Source organism: Euprymna scolopes, chromosome 33 (assembly GCF_053919585.1).
Source record: "Euprymna scolopes isolate OS-2025 chromosome 33, ASM5391958v1, whole genome shotgun sequence".
NCBI classification, from domain to species: domain Eukaryota; kingdom Metazoa; phylum Mollusca; class Cephalopoda; order Sepiida; family Sepiolidae; genus Euprymna; species Euprymna scolopes.
Genome location: NC_136514.1, coordinates 59,909,603 through 59,917,387, shown reverse-complemented (window position 1 = coordinate 59,917,387; position 7,785 = coordinate 59,909,603). Strand labels below are relative to the sequence as shown.

Sequence of the window (7,785 nt, the reverse complement as noted above, 5' to 3'; positions counted from 1 at the left end):
TTCTTGTTGCGTAAAAGAAGGAGAGATTACGCTTCATAATGCAGTTTCTTTTGATTGTCGTTTAATTTGTGAGGCATCCGTTTATCAAGTATTCTGTCTTTCCAATCTCTCTCAGGTGGGTGGAAATCGTTGTATACGTTACGTCTAATTAAGAATCAAGTTCTGGAACAGTTGTGCATGGATTGCCTCCGACTTAAGCTCTTAATTGATCGTTGTCAATATCCGATGACCGACCACTACGCACATGATCTTCAAGACTCTCGTCACCGCCATGAAATTTCTTAGACCACCATTGTGCTGTGTGTTCAGTAGTAGTTCCTGGGTGAAATGCTTCGATATCGCGAGCTGTTTCAGCAATTTTTCGGCCTAGCTTGAATTGAAATAAGAAAATTGTCTGAATTTTACTTTTTTCCATCTTGTATTCGACGTTCTAAAAAGAAGACAATTCTTTTAAACCGATTATAATTTAAACGATTGGATAGAGAAAAAAAATACGCTATTTAAACTGATATATAAAGTAAAAATATTATAACGAAAACTTATTTAAAAATACATTATTTGAAATCAAAATTATAAATTTCGCAAGAACTTTCTTCTCAACTTAATATATGTATATATCCAAATACATAGGCACGTACATACATAAATATGCATATATGCACACACACACATATATATATGCATATACGTACATATGTATGCAACTATCCATATATATATATATATATATATATGCATACGTAATGCATATATCTATATAGCTACCCATATGTATATATGCATGCATTTATATGTATATATACATATACAGACATATATATGTTTATATGCATATATATACATATATAAATATATATATACATACACAAATACATAAATATACATGTATAACTATGTATACACATATATTCGCATCTATACATACATCGAATATATGTCAGCCTATGTCACGGTAACATATATTGAGCGAGTTTCTAACAGTATTTTGTCTAGTTTTTTTTATTTTTAACTTCTTTTCCCAAACTTACCGTGTCAAAGAGAGAGTTTGGCGCCATTTTTAACTTTCCAATACATCGGTAAACACTGTGTGTTTTTCGAGCTGAATAAACATGTTACATTAAATAAAAACACTAAAAACATAACCAGTTAGGTAGAAAAGTAACTTATATTGCCTTTGAAAACATTTATTTGTTATATGTTTGTTTTTTGACAACTTTTTCGAATCTATGTGTACAGTAATACAAACCTAATAATTACAGCATTAGATACATTATAATCAAACGGTCTTATGTTACACTTGAACCTGTTTTGTTTTTTGTTTTTTTGTTTTCAAAGTATTTTAAGAGTCAATCAAAATAATCATAGGCAACGCCGAATAGGGAGTGTTTATATATGTGTATTAAGTAATGTTTAACTTCTAGAACTACTACGCTCAGGATAAAACCATGAATACACTTACTATAAGGAACTAACACTAAAAAAAGACACCTATCGCAAAGACAGGAGTTATCTCCTGGCCTTGGTCTTGAAAACCCCAAGGTAAGAGGGAAACAGTATGCGAGAAACGTGTTCCACAGCTTGCAGTTTTTTTGGAGAGAAGCTATTGGAATAGGAAGCTCTATTATAATGAGGTGTCATAAGAGCGTATTTGATGAAGATTAATGCACGTCAAACGAGCTGGAACAAAGGAAGCAGGGAATTGGTCAGACAATTCTGAAAAACATATGTCATCATAGTATTTATGAACAACGACTAAAACTAGCAAAATCACGTCCGTGAGAGAGATGGATAGCAGAGAAGGAGAAAGGCTGCTGCCAATCAAAATGCCGACACGTTTCTGCACTTTGTCAATACTTTCTCAAATCATTCAAAAAGAGTTCAACTTTGCAATTACGATCGATTAAGTTAAGTTCCCAAAGCGAGACTAGAAGTTTGTTTCTATAGTTGGGAAATCATGCAAACTTTCGACTCGGATGAAAACAAACAAAAAATATTCTCAGTCCGAAGACTGTCTACTTCTCTGGGCGATGATAGAACAGATACTACACCTTAATACTGTACTGAAGGTTAGGTGCTAAAACAAATATGTGAATTTAATTTTCAAACCTGAAACATTTTGTTATTAAAAGTACGTACGCTCATACTTAAATTTGAAAAAATATATATACACTTTTATTTATACAAATATTTCTGGCTACATATGTACACACACTTGGCCTTCGGGACAAGATCAAAGTGTAGTATCTGTTCAGATGCTGCACTTCTATTTCTTTCTTTCTTTCGGTGGAGGAGAAATCCTTCACGACTGAGACAATTTTTATTTTTGTACCTTTTCTCCACGTTAAAAAACGACCCTGGTGTCTAACTCTGTCCCGTGGGGAGGCATAGTAAATAGGTACATATGTACACACACACACTAGAGTTAAAAGGCTTGAGGAATCCGGACTTAGAATAAAGTCGAAGTTGAAACATCTATGCATATACGAAGCTAAACTGCTTGCATGAATAAATTAATTATACTAAAATACAGCTTTATTTGTTATTGAGCTCTTTTTTTATAAACAATGAAGCTTATATATATATATATATATATATATATATATATATATATATATATATATATATATATATATATATATATATATATATGTATATATATTCTCTTCTTTCTCTTCCCAGATCTTTCTTATTTATATTTATGTCTCGGAAGTAGAGTGAAATGCACATCTTATTTTTCTTTTATTAATATTATTGCAATCTTTTCTTTTTTTCCTTGTACACATTTTTGTGAATTATTCCATGGATTACTGTTTTTGGATTATTATGGACCATCTTCTTCCAATTACGTGATTTCCTTGGATTTTACTTGTACAATTGGAAATTCTTTTAACTTTCGTGAAGTTTTACATTTGGATTTTACCGTCACTGGATTTTTTATCTTCCACCGGACTATCCATTCGTGTGTAATCACTTTTTTCTTTACCATATTCCCTCTGCTTCACGTTTTTTGTTTTCAAGTAAGATCTTTGACTTACTTGTTGTTTCATCAAATACTTCTGCACGCAAAATCCGATCCCGCATTTTGCTAATTCCTACCCTCTGATGAGAAGGAAAGTATTTCTTCGAAACTCCGCGGATTAAGGACTATCCATTTATCTAGTGTTTCCTTTTCAGATTAAATATGTTTTTAACTCATTTCAAAGTGTTTTTTAACCTGTTTTATTAACTGTTTGCTCATATATATATATGTGTGTGTGTGTGTGTGTGTGTGTGTGTGTGTGTGTGTGTGTGTGTGTGTGTGTGTGTCTGTGTGTCTGTGTGTCTGTGTGTGTGTGTGTCTGTGTCTGTGTGTCTGTGTCTGTGTGTATATGTGTGTGTATTATCCTAAATTGAACTTAATTCTGTGTACACAGTGGTTTGCTATTCAACTTCTACTGCACTTTCGCCTGACAACTCCTTACAGAGATGAAACGCGGAAACCTCTATATAGCTTAATTGCCATAAATATATTTTCATAACTTACTACTCTTATCTCTACTTACGTATTGATTTTTTTATGCAAACATAGTATGGCTATGAATCCAAGAGTTTGTTCCAATCGAAGCTTTAAAAAGCAACGACATGTTCGTTCTCTATGGTTGCATAATGGAAATTATTTAAACATATGTGTGTGTAAAAGAGAGAGGGGAGGGAGGGGGGGAGAGAGAGAAATAGTTTAGAGTGATTACAACCGAATCATCGTGGTACACATTTGATTGGATAGGGCTCAGTATTAAAGTATTCTTATAGAGCGTATGTATTTATCCGTTTGGCTTACACGACATGACACGACATGACATGCTTTCAATCAAATTGTCCCTTTATTGAAGACGCGAGTGTCTGAAGCAGATACCATTGGATCGAATCCTTTGCATGCCGATGCAAGTTAAACAACTTATAAACTTGGCCACATATGAATTAAATATTGTGTTATGCGACTGTTTTCCAATCAAAAGTAAACGATAACTATAGAAATAGATACCGCTTACCCCAGCGTTGCTGATTGGCATTTTCTGTTGTTTTATTTGTTTGTTACTTAATTCAAGTAAGTTCGGAGTTTTTGCAATCCTTAATTAATATGAACTCCAAATCACGCAGATATTCATTCAAAATGTGTCCATTGTACCCCGATGCGAAATAATGAAGAAATTCCCTAGATATATAACACGTTGCCCAGGAATGAATGTGAACACTGGTGTCATCCAATTATTATATATCTGATAGGATGGGGATTCTGTGTCGCAAAGGTATATCCTAGCATATAAGCCTGATCAATAGACGCACACACACACACACACACATACACACACATACACACAAGTTAAATTCCATTAGCTTCATAAAAAGTTAGGTCAATAGCTAAATAGTGTGTATATAGAGTTCAGTATATAACTACAAACATTTGTGCATAGTATATATGTGCAGTGTATTGCTTGTGTATACCTCGTGTTAGTAGACAATAAAAATCTCACTTATATTGCTAGAGTAATATATACATGCTATTTATAAAGTACACAACATACTACATACGCGAGTGCACACACACACACACACATATATATATATATATATATATATATATATATATATATATATATATATATTATGTATGAATATGTATATATATGTGTGTGTGTGTGTGCGTGAGTGTGTGTTTGTAAAATTGACTTTATACATATTTATGATCGTCCATTGATATATTCGATTATACAATTACATTTGCAATCTTCCGATAATAAGTATACGTATAATGTCCATTTGAAGAATGCATGCTCTTAATCAAGACTGTAGTTATTTCTCCTATAACACTAGATGACATTAATTTAAGTAATTAAAAACAAAACTAAAACACATCTTTATTTCTGCAATCGTTTCTACCCATTTCAAAACACTTTTTTATACTGAATTTAGAATTTTTTCCAAAGGCTACGTCAATGAATTCTTTTTTTTTTTGGGGGGGGGGTTAATGAAAAATAAATTTCACTGAAGAAGACTATTTTGAATTTACTATCAAGAAGAAAAGAAGAATTGCATGTTTTGAAATAAGAAGAAATAATTACATGAAGCTCTTTTATCGATTGGACATTTATTAAGTAGTTATATTTAATGTTATCTAGTGTTATAATATATATATATATATATATATATATATATATATATATATATATATATATATAATCATCTATCGCTTTCATAGAAACACTGGAAACTAAAACTGCAGGGTTCAATATACTCAACATGACTGTAAAAAAGAAAATCCGATAAATAAATGTGTATAGTGTACATTTCACGCACACACACACACACACACACACACATATATATATATATATATATATATATATATATATATATATATATAAATATATATACATACATACATACATTTATGCTTGCATGTATGTGCATGCATGTAGTTTGTTGTATTACGAGTGATAACTTATTTTGTCTATAGATCGAAGCAAACACAATTAATATGCTATACACACACACACATACATATATATATGCATATATATATGTATATATATATATATATATATATATATATATGTATATATATAACTTTTAGACATAACAAAGAAATAAACTGCTAAAACTAAAAACTGGAACTAAATAAAAATAATAGATCTTGAACTTACAAACGACTCAATATTCTTTCATATATAGCCTTATTAAAATTATATATTTTATAAGAATAATTGGCTTTATAAAAAAAATATACCTTATAAAAATAATTCAGTTTATTAAAGAAAATAATAGTAAATAAGTGTGCCTTTAAATTAACAAATCTGCAATTTCATTGCGTTTACGGTCATCAGAAGTGCCTTAGTTGTAACGCTCGTATTTAAAAAAAATTGACATGGGCCGTATACCATGCTAAACATTTCAGAAAGCACCATACAATAATAATAAATTCTAAATGCTTTTATATACATACAAACACACACATGCGCAGAAATATACATACAAGCACACAGATTCTCACGCACATGCACATACACACACACAAACACACACACACATATATATATATACACGCACATATATACATACAAACAACATACAAACACATATATATATATACAAACTATACACACACGCATCCACGCATGTGCGTGTGCGTGTGCGTGTGCGTGTGCGTGTGCGTGTGCGTGTGTGTGTGTGTTTGATGGTGTCATGGAATTAAACAGTGAGTAAACAACAAAATTCCAGAAATTATTAAAGAAAAACAATACAATGTCTGTGTTCATTTTTTTTTTTTAAATGTCTGATCTAAAGTTAATACTAAACAAAGTACACAAGACCTTTTTTTTTCTTGAAAATAACTACAACGACAAAAAAAAAACAATTGTAAATAAGTTATATTGATGATGCTACGATCATTGACCACTTGAAGAGGTGTTCCCCCGTACATGAAAAAGCATTATAAAATATTAGTTTACTTACCGGAGTTGGCAGCGCCGAATTCGATGAATAGAGCAAGTTGTTGACGCTCGATAGATTCACGTACCCTAGACAACGTGAACGCAATTCGTCCGTTCTTTTTTTTACTTATCTTCCTTCCTTTCGTTCATGTATTAGTTTCACTTTCACTTTTCGTCGTTTCGTGAAGATATCCACAGATTGGTTGAGGCGTGTGTATTCGCAGCTCGGTGCTCACATCTCCCTGACTACAACGAGAGGAGCCTGGCCACGAAAAGCTAATAAGGACGAAGAGGTGGAGGTCGACCGGAAAAAGGAGGAGAAAGAACAACGCAGTGGAGTGAAGATGGGAAAGGAGTGCCACGTCAGGAGAACAAGGCAGGGAATGATCTCCCAGTTAAAAGAGTAGGGGGGAGGTGTCTTGAAAAGCAATAAAAAGAAAGGAGTTACAAGTTAGAAGAACGAGAAGCGGAATAGATTTAAAGTTAGGAGAGTCGGAGCAGAAAGGAGCTGCTAGGATAGTGAGAGGGAGAGGTTGTGAGTTGGATGAACGATAGATACTGGAACGTGTGGGAGATGCAAGTTATTTAGAAAGAAAAAACAGAAAGAGGAAAAGGGAGCTATGTAGAGAGCAAAAATGTGAAGTAACTTAAACCCCGTAGTAGAGGGAAAATAAAAAGGGGCTGCTAGATGAGAAAGAAACGCAAGAAGCTGAAAGTTATAAAAAGAAAAATAAAGATCAGGAGCTGAAAGTTGGGAGAATAAACACGGAAAGGGAGCACCGAGGATAGCAAGAAGAGGAAGGGATTACAAATTAGCTAGTAGGGGATCAAGAGTGGGGAGCTGCATGTTAGAGAGCGTGAGGGGAATGAACTCCGATGAGAAGGAGCGCCCCGAAGACAGTAAGGGATGAAGCCCCGAAGAGATCAAGAAGGAGTTACACATTTAGAGAGCAAGAAGAGATGGGAGTTATTAGAACAAGAGTACGGAGCTCCAAGTTATACAAAAGATAAAGGGAGTCCCGGGTAGAGCAGAAAAGAAAGAAAGCTCAATTAAGGAGGGGGTGGCAAAAATAAACAAAGAAAAGAGAAGGTCAAAGGTGTTTGTTTGAAAAGCTTCGGATTGTGTAAAAGTGGTCTATGTTTGCAAGCGAAACTGTCCGGGTTGATGATGGAGGAAGGAAATATCTGAGGAAGGGTGGGAAGTGGAGATGGTAAACAAAACATAAAACTCACTGCATGATGGGAAAATACATCAAGCGTATAAAAGTATTTGCCTCGTCGCACGCGGTCGTCTCCTCATTTCCGCGTTGTTCGTTGG

The 7,785-nt window shown here is 33.4% G+C and overlaps 1 protein-coding gene across 1 annotated transcript in view; it reads right to left on the bottom strand.

Annotated features, from left to right (window-relative positions):
* Positions 1 to 7,312, bottom strand: part of LOC145258252 (U24-ctenitoxin-Pn1a-like) — a 551,994-nt gene extending 544,682 nt beyond the window's left edge. Inside the window, exon 1 of the mRNA XM_080116228.1 lies at positions 6,490 to 7,312. The gene's annotated coding sequence lies outside the window, so the exon portion shown is untranslated. The remainder of the gene's footprint in view (positions 1 to 6,489) is intronic.
* Between the last annotated feature and the right edge of the window lie 473 nt (positions 7,313 to 7,785).